Source organism: Mytilus trossulus, chromosome 13 (genome assembly GCF_036588685.1).
Source record: "Mytilus trossulus isolate FHL-02 chromosome 13, PNRI_Mtr1.1.1.hap1, whole genome shotgun sequence".
In the NCBI taxonomy this organism is placed as follows: Eukaryota; Metazoa; Mollusca; class Bivalvia; order Mytilida; family Mytilidae; genus Mytilus; species Mytilus trossulus.
This window is the reverse complement of record NC_086385.1, coordinates 57129369-57152488: the sequence shown is the minus strand read 5'-3', so window position 1 is coordinate 57152488 and position 23120 is coordinate 57129369. Positions and strand designations below refer to the sequence as shown.

The 23120-nt window shown below is 42.4% G+C and overlaps 1 protein-coding gene across 1 annotated transcript in view; it reads right to left on the bottom strand.

Moving 5' to 3' along the window:
- The window catches only part of LOC134694733 (alpha-galactosidase A-like), a 42285-nt gene extending 22918 nt beyond the window's left edge, over positions 1–19367 (bottom strand). The window contains exon 1 of the mRNA XM_063555779.1: positions 19077–19367. The gene's annotated coding sequence lies outside the window, so the exon portion shown is untranslated. The remainder of the gene's footprint in view (positions 1–19076) is intronic.
- Between the last annotated feature and the right edge of the window lie 3753 nt (positions 19368–23120).

Genomic DNA, 23120 nt, shown 5'->3' with positions numbered 1-23120 from the left:
AACACAGATGACAACCACTGAATTACAGGCTACAGACTTGGGACAGACATAGATGACAACCACTGAATTACAGGCTACAGACTTGGGACGGACACAGATGACAACCACTGATTTACAGGCTCCTGACTTGGAACAAACATAGATGACAACCACTGATTTACAGGCTCCTGACTTGGAACAAACACAGATGACAACCACTGATTTACAGGCTCCTGACTTGGAACAAACACAGATGACAACCACTGAATTACAGGCTACAGACTTGGAACAAACACAGATGACAACCACTGAATTACAGGCTACAGACTTGGGACAGACACAGATGACAACCACTGAATTACAGGCTACAGACTTTGGACAGACATAGATGACAAACACTGAATTACAGGCTACAGACTTGGGACAGACATAGATGACAACCACTGAATTACAGGCTACAGACTTTGGACAGACATAGATGACAAACACTGAATTACAGGCTACAGACTTGGGACAGACATAGATGACAACCACTGAATTACAGGCTACAGACTTGGGACAGACACAGATGACAACCACTGAATTACAGGCTACAGACTTTGGACAGACATAGATGACAAACACTGAATTACAGGCTACAGACTTGGGACAGACATAGATGACAACCACTGAATTACAGGCTCCTGGCTTTGGACAGACATAGATGAAAACCACTGAATTACAGGCTACAGACTTGGGACAGACATAGATGACAACCACTGAATTACAGGCTCCTGGCGTTGGACAGACATAGATGAGAACCACTGAATTACAGGCTACAGACTTGGGACAGACATAGATGACAACCACTGATTTACAGGCTCCTGGCTTTGGACAGACACAGATGACAACCACTGATTTACAGGCTACAGACTTGGGACAGACATAGATGACAACCACTGAATTACAGGCTCCTGGCGTTGGACAGACATAGATGACAACCACTGAATTACAGGCTACAGACTTGGGACAGACATAGATGACAACCACTGATTTACAGGCTCCTTACTTGGAACAAACACAGATGACAACCACTGAATTACAGGCTCCTGACTTGGGACAGACATAGATGACAACCACTGAATTACAGGCTCCTGACTTGGAACAAACACAGATGACAACCACTGATTTACAGGCTCCTGGCTTTGGACAGACATAGATGACAACCACTGAATTACAGGCTCCTGACTTGGAACAAACACAGATGACAACCACTGAATTACAGGCTCCTGACTTTGGACAGACATAGATGACAACCACTGAATTACAGGCTACAGATTTGGGACAGACATAGATGACAACCACTGATTTACAGGCTCCTGACTTGGAACAAACACAGATGACAACCACTGAATTACAGGCTCCTGGCTTTGGACAGACATAGATGACAACCACTGAATTACAGGCTCCTGGCTTTGGACAGACATAGATGACAACCACTGAATTACAGGCTCCTGACTTGGAACAAACACAGATGACAACCACTGAATTACAGGCTACAGACTTGGGACAGACATAGATGACAACCACTGAATTACAGGCTACAGACTTGGGACAGACATAGATGACAACCACTGATTTACAGGCTCCTGACTTGGAACAAACACATATGACAACCACTGAATTACAGGCTCCTGGCTTTGGACAGACATAGATGACAACCACTGAATTACAGGCTCCTCACTTTGGACAGACATAGATGACAACCACTGAATTACAGGCTACAGACTTGGGACAGACACAGATGACAACCACTGAATTACAGGCTACAGACTTTGGACAGACATAGATGACAAACACTGAATTACAGGCTACAGACTTGGGACAGACATAGATGACAACCACTGAATTACAGGCTACAGACTTTGGACAGACATAGATGACAAACACTGAATTACAGGCTACAGACTTGGGACAGACATAGATGACAACCACTGAATTACAGGCTACAGACTTGGGACAGACACAGATGACAACCACTGAATTACAGGCTACAGACTTTGGACAGACATAGATGACAAACACTGAATTACAGGCTACAGACTTGGGACAGACATAGATGACAACCACTGAATTACAGGCTCCTGGCTTTGGACAGACATAGATGACAACCACTGAATTACAGGCTACAGACTTGGGACAGACACAGATGACAACCACTAAATTACAGGCTACAGACTTGGAACAGACACAGATGACAACCACTGAATTACAGGCTCCTGACTTTGGACAGACATAGATGACAACCACTGAATTACAGGCTACAGACTTGGGACAGACACAGATGACAACCACTAAATTACAGGCTACAGACTTGGAACAAACACAGATGACAACCACTGATTTACAGGCTCCTGGCTTTGGACAGACATAGATGACAACCACTGAATTACAGGCTCCTGGCTTTGGACAGACATAGATGACAACCACTGAATTACAGGCTACAGACTTGGGACAGACATAGATGACAACCACTGAATTACAGGCTCCTGGCGTTGGACAGACATAGATGACAACCACTGAATTACAGGCTACAGACTTGGGACAGACATAGATGACAACCACTGAATTACAGGCTCCTGGCTTTGGACAGACACAGATGACAACCACTGATTTACAGGCTACAGACTTGGGACAGACATAGATGACAACCACTGATTTACAGGCTCCTGACTTGGAACAAACACAGATGACAACCACTGATTTACAGGCTCCTGACTTGGAACAAACACAGATGACAACCACTGAATTACAGGCTACAGACTTGGAACAAACACAGATGACAACCACTGATTTACAGGCTCCTGACTTGGAACAAACACAGATGACAACCACTGAATTACAGGCTACAGACTTGGGACAGACATAGATGACAACCACTGAATTACAGGCTACAGACTTGGGACAGACATAGATGACAACCACTGAATTACAGGCTCCTGGCTTTGGACAGACATAGATGACAACCACTGAATTACAGGCTCCTGACTTTGGACAGACATAGATGACAACCACTGATTTACAGGCTCCTGACTTGGAACAAACATAGATGACAACCACTGATTTACAGGCTCCTGACTTGGAACAAACACAGATGACAACCACTGATTTACAGGCTCCTGACTTGGAACAAACACAGATGACAACCACTGAATTACAGGCTACAGACTTGGGACAGACATAGATGACAACCACTGAATTACAGGCTACAGACTTGGGACAGACACAGATGACAACCACTGATTTACAGGCTCCTGACTTGGAACAAACATAGATGACAACCACTGATTTACAGGCTCCTGACTTGGAACAAACACAGATGACAACCACTGATTTACAGGCTCCTGACTTGGAACAAACACAGATGACAACCACTGAATTACAGGCTACAGACTTGGAACAAACACAGATGACAACCACTGAATTACAGGCTACAGACTTGGGACAGACACAGATGACAACCACTGAATTACAGGCTACAGACTTTGGACAGACATAGATGACAAACACTGAATTACAGGCTACAGACTTGGGACAGACATAGATGACAGCCACTGAATTACAGGCTACAGACTTTGGACAGACATAGATGACAAACACTGAATTACAGGCTACAGACTTGGGACAGACATAGATGACAACCACTGAATTACAGGCTACAGACTTGGGACAGACACAGATGACAACCACTGAATTACAGGCTACAGACTTTGGACAGACATAGATGACAAACACTGAATTACAGGCTACAGACTTGGGACAGACATAGATGACAACCACTGAATTACAGGCTCCTGGCTTTGGACAGACATAGATGACAACCACTGAATTACAGGCTACAGACTTGGGACAGACATAGATGACAACCACTGAATTACAGGCTCCTGGCGTTGGACAGACATAGATGACAACCACTGAATTACAGGCTACAGACTTGGGACAGACATAGATGACAACCACTGAATTACAGGCTCCTGGCTTTGGACAGACACAGATGACAACCACTGATTTACAGGCTACAGACTTGGGACAGACATAGATGACAACCACTGATTTACAGGCTCCTGACTTGGAACAAACACAGATGACAACCACTGATTTACAGGCTCCTGACTTGGAACAAACACAGATGACAACCACTGAATTACAGGCTACAGACTTGGAACAAACACAGATGACAACCACTGAATTACAGGCTACAGACTTGGGACAGACATAGATGACAACCACTGAATTACAGGCTACAGACTTGGGACAGACATAGATGACAACCACTGAATTACAGGCTCCTGGCTTTGGACAGACATAGATGACAACCACTGAATTACAGGCTCCTGACTTTGGACAGACATAGATGACAACCACTGATTTACAGGCTCCTGACTTGGAACAAACATAGATGACAACCACTGATTTACAGGCTCCTGACTTGGAACAAACACAGATGACAACCACTGATTTACAGGCTCCTGACTTGGAACAAACACAGATGACAACCACTGAATTACAGGCTACAGACTTGGGACAGACATAGATGACAACCACTGAATTACAGGCTACAGACTTGGGACAGACACAGATGACAACCACTGATTTACAGGCTCCTGACTTGGAACAAACATAGATGACAACCACTGATTTACAGGCTCCTGACTTGGAACAAACACAGATGACAACCACTGATTTACAGGCTCCTGACTTGGAACAAACACAGATGACAACCACTGAATTACAGGCTACAGACTTGGGACAGACATAGATGACAACCACTGAATTACAGGCTACAGACTTGGGACAGACATAGATGACAACCACTGAATTACAGGCTCCTGGCTTTGGACAGACATAGATGACAACCACTGAATTACAGGCTCCTGACTTTGGACAGACATAGATGACAACCACTGATTGACAGGCTCCTGACTTGGAACAAACACAGATGACAACCACTGAATTACAGGCTCCTGGCTTTGGACAGACATAGATGACAACCACTGAATTACAGGCTCCTGGCTTTGGACAGACATAGATGACAACCACTGAATTACAGGCTCCTGGCTTGGGACAGACATAGATGACAACCACTGATTTACAGGCTCCTGGCTTTGGACAGACATAGATGACAACCACTGAATTACAGGCTACAGACTTGGGACAGACACAGATGACAACCACTGAATTACAGGCTACAGATTTGGGACAGACATAGATGACAACCACTGAATTACAGGCTACAGGCTTGGGACAGACATAGATGACAACCACTGAATTACAGGCTCCTGGCTTTGGACAGACACAGATGACAACCACTGATTTACAGGCTCCTGACTTTGGACAGACATAGATGACAACCACTGAATTACAGGCTACAGACTTGGGACAGACATAGATGACAACCACTGAATTACAGGCTACAGACTTGGGACAGACACAGATGACAACCACTGATTTACAGGCTCCTGACTTGGAACAAACATAGATGACAACCACTGATTTACAGGCTCCTGACTTGGAACAAACACAGATGACAACCACTGATTTACAGGCTCCTGACTTGGAACAAACACAGATGACAACCACTGAATTACAGGCTACAGACTTGGGACAGACATAGATGACAACCACTGAATTACAGGCTACAGACTTGGGACAGACATAGATGACAACCACTGAATTACAGGCTCCTGGCTTTGGACAGACATAGATGACAACCACTGAATTACAGGCTCCTGACTTTGGACAGACATAGATGACAACCACTGATTGACAGGCTCCTGACTTGGAACAAACACAGATGACAACCACTGAATTACAGGCTCCTGGCTTTGGACAGACATAGATGACAACCACTGAATTACAGGCTCCTGGCTTTGGACAGACATAGATGACAACCACTGAATTACAGGCTCCTGGCTTGGGACAGACATAGATGACAACCACTGAATTACAGGCTACAGACTTTGGACAGACATAGATGACAAACACTGAATTACAGGCTACAGACTTGGGACAGACATAGATGACAACCACTGAATTACAGGCTACAGACTTTGGACAGACATAGATGACAAACACTGAATTACAGGCTACAGACTTGGGACAGACATAGATGACAACCACTGAATTACAGGCTACAGACTTGGGACAGACACAGATGACAACCACTGAATTACAGGCTACAGACTTTGGACAGACATAGATGACAAACACTGAATTACAGGCTACAGACTTGGGACAGACATAGATGACAACCACTGAATTACAGGCTCCTGGCTTTGGACAGACATAGATGACAACCACTGAATTACAGGCTACAGACTTGGGACAGACATAGATGACAACCACTGAATTACAGGCTCCTGGCGTTGGACAGACATAGATGACAACCACTGAATTACAGGCTACAGACTTGGGACAGACATAGATGACAACCACTGAATTACAGGCTCCTGGCTTTGGACAGACACAGATGACAACCACTGATTTACAGGCTACAGACTTGGGACAGACATAGATGACAACCACTGATTTACAGGCTCCTGACTTGGAACAAACACAGATGACAACCACTGATTTACAGGCTCCTGACTTGGAACAAACACAGATGACAACCACTGAATTACAGGCTACAGACTTGGAACAAACACAGATGACAACCACTGAATTACAGGCTACAGACTTGGGACAGACATAGATGACAACCACTGAATTACAGGCTACAGACTTGGGACAGACATAGATGACAACCACTGAATTACAGGCTCCTGGCTTTGGACAGACATAGATGACAACCACTGAATTACAGGCTCCTGACTTTGGACAGACATAGATGACAACCACTGATTTACAGGCTCCTGACTTGGAACAAACATAGATGACAACCACTGATTTACAGGCTCCTGACTTGGAACAAACACAGATGACAACCACTGATTTACAGGCTCCTGACTTGGAACAAACACAGATGACAACCACTGAATTACAGGCTACAGACTTGGGACAGACATAGATGACAACCACTGAATTACAGGCTACAGACTTGGGACAGACACAGATGACAACCACTGATTTACAGGCTCCTGACTTGGAACAAACATAGATGACAACCACTGATTTACAGGCTCCTGACTTGGAACAAACACAGATGACAACCACTGATTTACAGGCTCCTGACTTGGAACAAACACAGATGACAACCACTGAATTACAGGCTACAGACTTGGGACAGACATAGATGACAACCACTGAATTACAGGCTACAGACTTGGGACAGACATAGATGACAACCACTGAATTACAGGCTCCTGGCTTTGGACAGACATAGATGACAACCACTGAATTACAGGCTCCTGACTTTGGACAGACATAGATGACAACCACTGATTGACAGGCTCCTGACTTGGAACAAACACAGATGACAACCACTGAATTACAGGCTCCTGGCTTTGGACAGACATAGATGACAACCACTGAATTACAGGCTCCTGGCTTTGGACAGACATAGATGACAACCACTGAATTACAGGCTCCTGGCTTGGGACAGACATAGATGACAACCACTGATTTACAGGCTCCTGGCTTTGGACAGACATAGATGACAACCACTGAATTACAGGCTACAGACTTGGGACAGACACAGATGACAACCACTGAATTACAGGCTACAGATTTGGGACAGACATAGATGACAACCACTGAATTACAGGCTACAGGCTTGGGACAGACATAGATGACAACCACTGAATTACAGGCTCCTGGCTTTGGACAGACACAGATGACAACCACTGATTTACAGGCTCCTGACTTTGGACAGACATAGATGACAACCACTGAATTACAGGCTACAGACTTGGGACAGACATAGATGACAACCACTGAATTACAGGCTCCTGGCTTTGGACAGACATAGATGACAACCACTGAATTACAGGCTCCTGGCTTTGGACAGACATAGATGACAACCACTGAATTACAGGCTCCTGGCTTGGAACAGACATAGATGACAACCACTGAATTACAGGCTACAGACTTGGGACAGACATAGATGACAACCACTGAATTACAGGCTCCTGACTTGGAACAAACACAGATGACAACCACTGAATTACAGGTTCTGACTTTGGACAGACATAGATGACAACCACTGAATTACAGGCTCCTGGCTTTGGACAGACATAGATGACAACCACTGAATTACAGGCTCCTGGCTTGGAACAGACATAGATGACAACCACTGAATTACAGGCTACAGACTTGGGACAGACATAGATGACAACCACTGAATTACAGGCTCCTGACTTGGAACAAACACAGATGACAACCACTGAATTACAGGCTACAGACTTGGGACAGACATAGATGACAACCACTGAATTACAGGTTCTGACTTTGGACAGACATAGATGACAACCACTGAATTACAGGCTACAGACTTGGGACAGACATAGATGACAACCACTGAATTACAGGCTACAGACTTGGGACAGACATAGATGACAACCACTGAATTACAGGCTACAGACTTGGGACAGACATAGATGACAACCACTGAATTACAGGCTCCTGACTTTGGACAGACACAGATGACAACCACTGAATTACAGGCTACAGACTTGGAACAAACACAGATGACAACCACTGATTTACAGGCTCCTGACTTGGAACAAACACAGATGACAACCACTGAATTACAGGCTACAGACTTGGGACAGACACAGATGACAACCACTGAATTACAGGCTCCTGACTTTGGACAGACATAGATGACAACCACTGAATTACAGGCTCCTGGCTTTGGACAGACATAGATGACAACCACTGAATTACAGGCTCCTGGCTTTGGACAGACATAGATGACAACCACTAAATTACAGGCTACAGACTTGGGACAGACATAGATGACAACCACTGAATTACAGGCTACAGACTTGGGACAGACATAGATGACAACCACTGAATTACAGGCTCCTGACTTGGAACAAACACAGATGACAACCACTGAATTACAGGCTACAGACTTGGGACAGACATAGATGACAACCACTGAATTACAGGCTACAGACTTGGAACAAACACAGATGACAACCACTGAATTACAGGCTACAGACTTGGGACAGACATAGATGACAACCACTGAATTACAGGCTCCTGACTTTGGACAGACATAGATGACAACCACTGAATTACAGGCTACAGACTTGGGACAGACATAGATGACAACCACTGAATTACAGGCTACAGACTTGGGACAGACATAGATGACAACCACTGAATTACAGGCTACAGACTTTGGACAGACATAGATGACAACCACTAAATTACAGGCTACAGACTTGGGACAGACATAGATGACAACCACTGAATTACAGGCTACAGACTTTGGACAGACATAGATGACAACCACTGAATTACAGGCTCCTGACTTGGAACAAACACAGATGACAACCACTGAATTACAGGCTACAGACTTGGGACAGACATAGATGACAACCACTGAATTACAGGTTCTGACTTTGGACAGACATAGATGACAACCACTGAATTACAGGCTACAGACTTGGAAAAAACACAGATGACAACCACTGAATTACAGGCTACAGACTTGGGACAGACATAGATGACAACCACTGAATTACAGGCTACAGACTTGGAACAAACACAGATGACAACCACTGAATTACAGGCTCCTGGCTTTGGACAGACATAGATGACAACCACTGAATTGCAGGCTCCTGACTTGGGACAGACACGGATGACAACCACTGAATTACAGGCTCCTGGCTTTGGACAGACATAGATGACAACCACTGAATTACAGGCTCCTGGCTTTGGACAGACATAGATGACAACCACTGAATTACAGGCTCCTGGCTTTGGACAGACATAGATGACAACCACTGAATTACAGGCTCCTGACTTGGGACAGACATAGATGACAACCACTGAATTACAGGCTCCTGACTTGGGACAGACACAGATGACAACCACTGAATTACAGGCTACAGACTTGGGACAGACATAGATGACAACCACTGAATTACAGGCTCCTGACTTTGGACAGACATAGATGACAACCACTGAATTACAGGCTCCTGACTTTGGACAGACATAGATGACAACCACTGAATTACAGGCTCCTGACTTTGGACAGACATAGATGACAACCACTGAATTACAGGCTCCTGGCTTTGGACAGACATAGATGACAACCACTGAATTACAGGCTCCTGGCTTTGGACAGACATAGATGACAACCACTGAATTACAGGCTCCTGACTTGGAACAAACACAGATGACAACCACTGAATTACAGGCTCCTGGCTTTGGACAGACATAGATGACAACCACTGAATTACAGGCTACAGACTTGGGACAGACATAGATGACAACCACTGAATTACAGGCTCCTGACTTGGAACAAACACAGATGACAACCACTGAATTACAGGCTACAGACTTGGGACAGACATAGATGACAACCACTGAATTACAGGCTCCTGGCTTGGGACAGACATAGATGACAACCACTGAATTACAGGCTCCTGACTTGGAACAAACACAGATGACAACCACTGAATTACAGGCTCCTGACTTTGGACAGACATAGATGACAACCACTGAATTACAGGCTCCTGACTTTGGACAGACATAGATGACAACCACTGAATTACAGGCTCCTGGCTTTGGACAGACATAGATGACAACCACTGAATTACAGGCTCCTGACTTGGAACAAACACAGATGACAACCACTGAATTACAGGCTCCTGGCTTGGGACAGACATAGATGACAACCACTGAATTACAGGCTCCTGACTTGGAACAAACACAGATGACAACCACTGAATTACAGGCTACAGACTTGGAACAGACACAGATGACAACCACTGAATTACAGGCTCCTGGCTTTGGACAGACATAGATGACAACCACTGAATTACAGGCTACAGACTTGGGACAGACATAGATGACAACCACTGAATTACAGGCTCCTGGCTTTGGACAGACATAGATGACAACCACTGAATTACAGGCTACAGACTTGGGACAGACATAGATGACAACCACTGATTTACAGGCTACAGACTTTGGACAGACATAGATGACAACCACTGAATTACAGGCTCCTGACTTTGGACAGACACAGATGACAACCACTGAATTACAGGCTCCTGACTGTGGACAGACACAGATGACAACCACTGAATTACAGGCTACAGACTTGGGACAGACATAGATGACAACCACTGAATTACAGGCTACAGACTTGGGACAGACACAGATGACAACCACTGAATTACAGGCTACAGACTTGGGACAGACATAGATGACAACCACTGAATTACAGGCTACAGACTTGGGACAGACACAGATGACAACCACTGAATTACAGGCTACAGACTTGGGACAGACATAGATGACAACCACTGAATTACAGGCTACAGACTTTGGACAGACATAGATGACAACCACTGATTTACAGGCTCCTGACTTGGAACAGACATAGATGACAACCACTGAATTACAGGCTCCTGGCTTTGGACAGACATAGATGACAACCACTGATTTACAGGCTCCTGACTTGGGACAGACACAGATGACAACCACTGAATTACAGGCTACAGACTTGGGACAGACATGGATGACAACCACTGAATTACAGGCTACAGACTTGGGACAGACATAGATGACAACCACTGAATTACAGGCTCCTGACTTGGAACAAACACAGATGACAACCACTGAATTACAGGCTCCTGGCTTTGGACAGACATAGATGACAACCACTGAATTACAGGCTACAGACTTGGGACAGACACAGATGACAACCACTAAATTACAGGCTACAGACTTTGGACAGACATAGATGACAACCACTGAATTACAGGCTACAGACTTTGGACAGACATAGATGACAACCACTGAATTACAGGCTACAGACTTGGGACAGACACAGATGACAACCACTGAATTACAGGCTACAGACTTGGGACAGACATAGATGACAACCACTGAATTACAGGCTACAGACTTGGGACAGACATAGATGACAACCACTGAATTACAGGCTCCTGACTTGGGACAGACATAGATGACAACCACTGAATTACAGGCTACAGACTTGGGACAGACATAGATGACAACCACTGAATTACAGGCTCCTGACTTTGGACAGACATAGATGACAACCACTGAATTACAGGCTCCTGACTTTGGACAGACATAGATGACAACCACTGAATTACAGGCTCCTGACTTGGGACAGACATAGATGACAACCACTGATTTACAGGCTCCTGACTTGGGACAGACATAGATGACAACCACTGAATTACAGGCTACAGACTTGGGACAGACATAGATGACAACCACTGAATTACAGGCTACAGACTTGGGACAGACACAGATGACAACCACTGAATTACAGGCTACAGACTTTGGACAGACATAGATGACAACCACTGATTTACAGGCTCCTGACTTGGGACAGACATAGATGACAACCACTGATTTACAGGCTCCTGGCTTTGGACAGACATAGATGACAACCACTGAATTACAGGCTCCTGACTTGGAACAAACACAGATGACAACCACTGAATTACAGGCTCCTGACTTGGGACAGACATAGATGACAACCACTGAATTACAGGCTACAGACTTGGGACAGACACAGATGACAACCACTGAATTACAGGCTACAGACTTTGGACAGACATAGATGACAACCACTGAATTACAGGCTCCTGACTTGGAACAAACACAGATGACAACCACTGAATTACAGGCTCCTGGCTTTGGACAGACATAGATGACAACCACTGAATTACAGGCTACAGACTTGGGACAGACACAGATGACAACCACTGAATTACAGGCTACAGACTTTGGACAGACATAGATGACAACCACTGAATTACAGGCTCCTGACTTGGAACAAACACAGATGACAACCACTGAATTACAGGCTCCTGACTTGGGACAGACATAGATGACAACCACTGAATTACAGGCTACAGACTTGGGACAGACACAGATGACAACCACTGAATTACAGGCTACAGACTTTGGACAGACATAGATGACAACCACTGAATTACAGGCTACAGACTTGGGACAGACATAGATGACAACCACTGATTTACAGGCTCCTGGCTTTGGACAGACATAGATGACAACCACTGAATTACAGGCTCCTGACTTGGGACAGACATAGATGACAACCACTGAATTACAGGTTCTGACTTTGGACAGACATAGATGACAACCACTGAATTACAGGCTCCTGGCTTTGGACAGACACGGATGACAACCACTGAATTACAGGCTCCTGACTTGGGACAGACATAGATGACAACCACTGAATTACAGGCTACAGACTTGGGACAGACATAGATGACAACCACTGAATTACAGGCTCCTGGCTTGGAACAGACATAGATGACAACCACTGAATTACAGGCTACAGACTTGGGACAGACATAGATGACAACCACTGAATTACAGGCTCCTGACTTGGAACAAACACAGATGACAACCACTGAATTACAGGCTACAGACTTGGGACAGACATAGATGACAACCACTGAATTACAGGTTCTGACTTTGGACAGACATAGATGACAACCACTGAATTACAGGCTCCTGGCTTTGGACAGACATAGATGACAACCACTGAATTACAGGCTACAGACTTGGGACAGACATAGATGACAACCACTGAATTACAGGCTACAGACTTGGGACAGACATAGATGACAACCACTGAATTACAGGCTCCTGGCTTTGGACAGACATAGATGACAACCACTGAATTACAGGCTCCTGGCTTTGGACAGACATAGATGACAACCACTAAATTACAGGCTACAGACTTGGGACAGACATAGATGACAACCACTGAATTACAGGCTACAGACTTGGGACAGACATAGATGACAACCACTGAATTACAGGCTCCTGACTTGGAACAAACACAGATGACAACCACTGAATTACAGGCTACAGACTTGGGACAGACATAGATGACAACCACTGAATTACAGGCTACAGACTTGGAACAAACACAGATGACAACCACTGAATTACAGGCTACAGACTTGGGACAGACATAGATGACAACCACTGAATTACAGGCTCCTGACTTTGGACAGACATAGATGACAACCACTGAATTACAGGCTACAGACTTGGGACAGACATAGATGACAACCACTGAATTACAGGCTACAGACTTGGGACAGACATAGATGACAACCACTGAATTACAGGCTCCTGACTTTGGACAGACATAGATGACAACCACTAAATTACAGGCTACAGACTTGGGACAGACATAGATGACAACCACTGAATTACAGGCTACAGACTTTGGACAGACATAGATGACAACCACTGAATTACAGGCTCCTGACTTGGAACAAACACAGATGACAACCACTGAATTACAGGCTACAGACTTGGGACAGACATAGATGACAACCACTGAATTACAGGTTCTGACTTTGGACAGACATAGATGACAACCACTGAATTACAGGCTACAGACTTGGAACAGACATAGATGACAACCACTGAATTACAGGCTCCTGACTTGGGACAGACACGGATGACAACCACTGAATTACAGGCTCCTGGCTTTGGACAGACATAGATGACAACCACTGAATTACAGGCTACAGACTTGGAACAGACATAGATGACAACCACTGAATTGCAGGCTCCTGACTTGGGACAGACACGGATGACAACCACTGAATTACAGGCTCCTGGCTTTGGACAGACATAGATGACAACCACTGAATTACAGGCTCCTGGCTTTGGACAGACATAGATGACAACCACTAAATTACAGGCTACAGACTTGGGACAGACATAGATGACAACCACTGAATTACAGGCTCCTGGCTTTGGACAGACATAGATGACAACCACTGAATTACAGGCTCCTGACTTGGAACAAACACAGATGACAACCACTGAATTACAGGCTCCTGGCTTGGGACAGACATAGATGACAACCACTGAATTACAGGCTCCTGACTTGGAACAAACACAGATGACAACCACTGAATTACAGGCTACAGACTTGGAACAGACACAGATGACAACCACTGAATTACAGGCTCCTGGCTTTGGACAGACATAGATGACAACCACTGAATTACAGGCTACAGACTTGGGACAGACATAGATGACAACCACTGAATTACAGGCTCCTGGCTTTGGACAGACATAGATGACAACCACTGAATTACAGGCTACAGACTTTGGACAGACATAGATGACAACCACTGAATTACAGGCTACAGACTTGGGACAGACATAGATGACAACCACTGATTTACAGGCTACAGACTTTGGACAGACATAGATGACAACCACTGAATTACAGGCTCCTGACTTTGGACAGACACAGATGACAACCACTGAATTACAGGCTCCTGACTGTGGACAGACACAGATGACAACCACTGAATTACAGGCTACAGACTTGGGACAGACATAGATGACAACCACTGAATTACAGGCTACAGACTTGGGACAGACACAGATGACAACCACTGAATTACAGGCTACAGACTTTGGACAGACATAGATGACAACCACTGATTTACAGGCTCCTGACTTGGAACAGACACAGATGACAACCACTAAATTACAGGCTACAGACTTGGGACAGACATAGATGACAACCACTGAATTACAGGTTCTGACTTTGGACAGACACAGATGACAACCACTGAATTACAGGCTCCTGGCTTTGGACAGACATAGATGACAACCACTGATTTACAGGCTCCTGACTTGGGACAGACACAGATGACAACCACTGAATTACAGGCTACAGACTTGGGACAGACATGGATGACAACCACTGAATTACAGGCTACAGACTTGGGACAGACATAGATGACAACCACTGAATTACAGGCTCCTGACTTGGAACAAACACAGATGACAACCACTGAATTACAGGCTCCTGGCTTTGGACAGACATAGATGACAACCACTGAATTACAGGCTACAGACTTGGGACAGACACAGATGACAACCACTAAATTACAGGCTACAGACTTTGGACAGACATAGATGACAACCACTGAATTACAGGCTACAGACTTTGGACAGACATAGATGACAACCACTGAATTACAGGCTACAGACTTGGGACAGACACAGATGACAACCACTGAATTACAGGCTACAGACTTGGGACAGACATAGATGACAACCACTGAATTACAGGCTACAGACTTTGGACAGACATAGATGACAACCACTGAATTACAGGCTCCTGACTTTGGACAGACATAGATGACAACCACTGAATTACAGGCTCCTGACTTGGGACAGACATAGATGACAACCACTGATTTACAGGCTCCTGACTTGGGACAGACATAGATGACAACCACTGAATTACAGGCTCCTGACTTGGGACAGACATAGATGACAACCACTGAATTACAGGCTACAGACTTGGGACAGACACAGATGACAACCACTGAATTATAGGCTACAGACTTTGGACAGACATAGATGACAACCACTGATTTACAGGCTCCTGACTTGGGACAGACATAGATGACAACCACTGATTTACAGGCTCCTGGCTTTGGACAGACATAGATGACAACCACTGAATTACAGGCTCCTGACTTGGAACAAACACAGATGACAACCACTGAATTACAGGCTCCTGACTTGGGACAGACATAGATGACAACCACTGAATTACAGGCTACAGACTTGGGACAGACACAGATGACAACCACTGAATTACAGGCTACAGACTTTGGACAGACATAGATGACAACCACTGAATTACAGGCTCCTGACTTGGAACAAACACAGATGACAACCACTGAATTACAGGCTCCTGGCTTTGGACAGACATAGATGACAACCACTGAATTACAGGCTACAGACTTGGGACAGACACAGATGACAACCACTGAATTACAGGCTACAGACTTTGGACAGACATAGATGACAACCACTGATTTACAGGCTCCTGACTTGGGACAGACATAGATGACAACCACTGATTTACAGGCTCCTGACTTGGGACAGACATAGATGACAACCACTGAATTACAGGCTACAGACTTGGGACAGACATAGATGACAACCACTGAATTACAGGCTCCTGACTTGGAACAAACACAGATGACAACCACTGAATTACAGGCTCCTGGCTTTGGACAGACATAGATGACAACCACTGAATTACAGGCTACAGACTTGGGACAGACACAGATGACAACCACTGAATTACAGGCTACAGACTTGGGACAGACACAGATGACAACCACTGAATTACAGGCTACAGACTTGGGACAGACACAGATGACAACCACTGAATTGCAGGCTACAGACAGATACATACATACACCATGTACAAAATGTGGCGGGGTTAAACATGTTCGCGGGATCCCAACCCTCCCTTAACGTAGGACAGTGGTGTAACAGTATAACATATAAGAACGAACTACAAAAATCAGTTGAAAAGGGCTTAACTCATCAGAAGGATACAAATAGAAATACATCGTCTTTTCGTTATATTTCATTTACTTTTTGTTTGGTCTTGTTTGGTCGACTTATGCGTAATAAAACATATGAGTGTCCCCATGGTCTACGCAATGTTTTGTCCCACAATAAGAAACGACTAACATACTTACATTTTTCATCGGGCATACGCGAAATGTATAACTATCTCATCACTCGCTTACTCATCACAAGAAAAGGGAAATCACAAGTCACATGTGTTATTTTAATTAGTTTGGAATCGATCTTAAAACGATGCGTTAGAAAATGATAAGTTTGTTATCGATCTCCAGGTAAGGGAGCTACCATTTGATATTTATGGGGGGGGGGGCTAGGATGAAATTTGAAAAAAAAATAGGCAGGACAGGAGTTTTGAGTAAAAAAAAATGCAGGATGAGACACTTGCAAAAAAAAATCAGGATGACAATTTATGTAAAAAAGTCAGGATAAACTAAAAAACAAAACAGGACCGGAGAGTGAAAAATAATAAGGCAGGACAGAGATTACAACTAAAAAAAATGCAGGACAAAATTGAATGGATAATAATTTGGGGTTTAGATATAAAGAACAGATAATTTTAGACCAAATATTTAATGAATAGAGAAAGCTTAACAAAAAATCAAGAATACTAGTATATGACTTCATCGCTTTATATATTCAGTGACATACATGTGTCAAGAACTGCTAGATATTGAAGCTTCCATAAGAATGCAAACTATCGTCTATTCGTGTATTTGCAGAAAACAAATCTGAAAATTATGGCTAGTCACTTAATATAAATATAAACGATTAACGTGAATAACACAAGCGATGTAAATTAAGGAGTACAAATTCTCAAAGTATCCATATATAAGTAAACAAAAAAGCTTAAGCTTTGAATTGTTTTACATTGTCTTATCGGAGCCTTTTATAGCTGACTATGTGGTATGGGCTTTGCTCACTGTTGAAGGCCGTACGGTGACCTATTGTTGTTAATGTCTGTGACATTTTGGTCTCTTGTGGACAGTTGTCTCAATGGCAATCATACCACATCTTCTTTTTTTATATTGAGCACACATACACTAGTTATCCTAGTAGTCTAAAGAAGTCGTAATATAGATTTGCATTTAGGTTTGCATTGTAGATTCTGAGGGTAGATTCAAAACACTATATTAGTAATTTACTTCCGCTTTTAGACTATATTTAAACGATAGGAAATCAGTCAATCATAAAATTTGCAAATGTATAACTGTTTTAAAAATGGTTACTTCAATTCTTATGGATTCAATAGCAGGGGCAGATCCAGCCATTTTAAAAGGGGGGTCCTAACCCAGGACAAGGGGGGGGGGGGGGGGGGGGGGGGTCCCAACTATATGTCCCCATTCAAATGCATTGATCGTCCAAAAAAACGGGGGGGGGGGGGGGTCCACCCCCCGGACCCCCCCCCCCCTTCTGAATCCGCGCCTGAATTGAAAAATGTTGAATTGCTCATGTCGAAGCGTTTGTGAAGAAAATGATTAACACTTTACCTTGGTTTCTTTGTTTGTTTGCTGACAACTAAATCCCTCAGCTACATTCTAAAATCAAGTTCTCCATCGTTTGAAGCAAAAATATAAAACATAAACTTGAAGCTACACAAATCGACACAAAAATGATAGAAGAGACCAAAATGCTCTGCTCTATAAATGTTCTTGTATTGATTAAAAATTATATGATAATAATTTACCGTATACCGATATGAGATGTCCTTTTGTGAACTACAGTTCTTATTTATAAACGGTTCCGCTTCGCATGCTATGTGGGGTAGAGACATGCATCACAAATCGTGAAGTTAATAGACAAATTAAAAAGACTGATTTCCCTGTTAGTACAATAAATTATGGCACATTAAAACATTTGCATAGTGTAATTACTGTTTTGGTAGGCGAAACTCTACTTTGAAAAGAGAGTCTGAATGGGGATAGGTGTCCTTTATTTCTGTTCTATTTAATCATTTATGTATTGTTTTTTCTTTGTTCTATAATATTTTGCTTATTTGTCAAAATATTTTACTTTTTAAAGTTTTTTTCCCTATAATCTGTATTTTTAGATATAATTTCTTTAAATCTTTTACTCATTATGAAAGTTCTTATTCCTTTTTTCTTAGATTTTAGCATCATTTTATTCTCTAACTTGTTTGTTTGTCCTATTTCGCTCTATTCTTTCTTTGTTTTGCCAACAGTTCTACACATTTTACCCATCATTCTCTCTTCTTCTATTATCCCATACGGACCCTTGCTTAAGTCTTTAAATCTCATATGTCTACCTCAAAAAATAAAAAAAGGTTAAATTTGTCATTCATTGGCAATAACTCCTATGAGAATTTGTCTAACAGTTTTTACGTATATGGACAAAAGATAGAGCTCATTTATAATTATCCTGAACATTTTTGCTCCTTTCACATCTTCTCTCTATGTTCAAAAAATAATAGACAAAACTTTGTATTTTACCCTTATGTTCTACTTTAGTCCTGTCGGCAGTGTTGGTAGGTAGGCAGAATCATCGAACACATTTAAAAAAAAGAAAGATACCCAATGATGATTGTGGCCGAGTTTGGTTAAATTTATCTCAGTAGTTTCAGAGGAAAAGAGTTTTGCAAGAGATTACAAAAATTTACCATTTTAAAAAAAAAATGACTAAAAGGGTAATAACTCCTAAAGGGGTCAATTAACGCTTTTTTTTTTGTCATGTTGACTTATTTGAAGACAAGTACTTTGCTGAACAATATTGCTCTTTACAGTTTATCTCTATCTATGATGATATTCAAGATAATTACCAAAAACCAAAGATTACCACTTCAGGGGCAGCAACCCAACAACGGGTTGTCTGGTCATCTGACACATTTTTCAAACTAGATACCCCAATGGTGATTCTGAACGGTTTAAGTTCCACTTATTCTGTTGTTAGTCGATGGTCAATGTTCCTGTTGCCAAGTTATCAAAAAGATGGGGAGGTGGTTTATGACACCGACGGCTTGCTCATATACTTTTACAGTAATCCATCATGGCCGTCTTTTTGTTGTAGGTTTATCATTCAACAAGAAAGATCAAAGAAATGACAAAAAGCAAATACGTTCTCGACTATAAACCTTTATTTATTTATTTTACTAAAATTTCATGAAATTACGCTTCAGTGTATTATATAAAAAAAATAAGATGACGTATGATTGCCAATGAGATAACTATCCACAAAAGACCAAAATGACACAGACATTAACAACTATAAGTCACCGTACGGCCTTCAACAATGAGCAAAGCCCATACCGCATAGTCAGCTATAAAAGGCCGCGATAAGACAATGTAAAACAATTTAAACGAGAAAACTAACGGCCTCATTTATGTAAAAAAAAAAATGAACGAGAAACAAATATGTAACACATAAACAAACGACAACCACTGAATTTACAGGCTCCTGACTTGGGACAGGCACATACATAAATAATGTGGCGGGGTTAAACATGTTCGTGGGATTCCAACCCTCCCCCTAACCTGGGACAGCGGTATAACAGTACAACATAAGAACGAACTATAAAAATCAGTTGAAAGGCTTAACTCATCAGATGGGAAAAAAATACAAGTGGACGTGGCCGGGTACTTATACATCCCGACACAAAAAGACACAATGAACAGATCTGAGAGTACTCACGGTAATCTGACAGCTATTTCAAAGCCACTAACAACTAATAAATAAACCATGCATCTAAGTCTAAACTATCAATCCGTACACATCCAACATCCAATGGATTTAGTGTAAATTTCATAAACAGCCAGAGAAAACATGACTGTGTGCAATGCCAAGTTACAGGTATCGACAGATTGTAGATCCATGAAATTATCATACTAGTTATATTTAGTTAGCTTTTAATTTGCTGATAACAAAATCAATTTGTATACCAATAAAAACAATATTCAATGATCTTATTATAGTGTTGAATAGGTAACCTTTTAGAATAAGTTTATTCAAAGGAGCGACAAGTTTACATGGATCATTTCTAAATTTCCGGGCACGGTTAACACCATTTCCGTAAAAATGAGGATGTTAGAATAAAACAATTTCACAATAAAGTTACATTTCAATAAAGAATACTCTTATTTCATAAATAAAACATCTTCCTATAAAAGATTTCTTTAAACGTATATTCATGTACTTGCACTTTGAAGTATAAGGTTTTTTTAGTATATATAATGAGTCTGTGTGTTTTCTTTTCTTCTCCATTTTGTATATAGTCCTCGAGTGTTTATACATAACCATAATATAATGGACTAAACCAACACAATGTTAATATCCTTTGAATGTTGCCACAGCAGTCTTCATTGGATTTTCCCAACAATTAAATAAGTACCCATTTTTCAGAATAAGCCATAACACTCCCAATTTTTCTCATTTTTCCAGAAATATACGCACTTTCTGCTACCGAAAACTTGGCGTCGGCGTCATAAAACGTATTGCCTCCATTTTTACATAATTTCTCGTCAAGGAAGAAGCACTTATCTTTCAGTCTATAAGGTGAAAATTTGATACACAAGGTTATTAATTCCTCCGTTTCTCCGAGGTTAAGACTAAAACGGCCATAATCAATGAATCGAACCAATCGGGAACTTGGAATATCTTCAATGCCAATGCACGAGCTCGCGCATGACAAATAGTACATTAAGTGTGCTCTATAGTCGTCTGCAACTTTGGCAATGGAATCTTCTTTAGTTAGTCCTATAACAGACGACATCTTCGACATGTTCAGGGGAGGATGTTTGAAATTATACTGAGTAGAGTTTGAATTATTCTAATACGATATAAACGAGCTTTAGTAGTTTTACATTACAATGTATTTCATATCGTTTTTTAATGTTGTAACTAAGGTACATGCATGGTTGTCCTAAATTGTGCTATTAAAGTTATTACAATAAATATACTAATCATTATCAAACTGTATTACAATATATGCGATTAAAAGGGTTGAAGCTGGGGTAAAATCTTTGTTCATGTATTTTGTCATTTTGCCTTCTTTATGTTGTATCTTAAAAGTAAACAGTGATATATCTATGAGGGTGTGGAGAATAATAGCAACAAAACATAAAGAATAAAGGGCCGTGATATATCTATGAGGGTGTGGAGAATAATAGCAACAAAACATAAAGAATAAAGGGCCGTGATATATCTATGAGGGTGTGGAGAATAATAGCAACAAAACATAAAGAATAAAGGACCGTGATATATCTATGAGGGTGTGGAGAATAATAGCAACAAAACATAAAGAATAAAGGGCCGCAAAATAAAAAAAAAGAAAGAGTATAATTGGGTGCTTAAGTATAAAGATACAGAACGATGCCCTTACCAAGACCCCCATCTATATCAGGGGCGGATCCAACCATTTTAAAAAAGGGGGTGTTCCAACTATATGTCCCCATTCAAATGCATTGATCAACCAAAAAAGGGGGTTCCGACCTCCGGACCCCCCCCCCCCCCCCCTAGATCCGCCAATGTATATGTTCTCTTCATTTAAGTATTTTGCACACCTTCATTTAATTTTCCTGTTT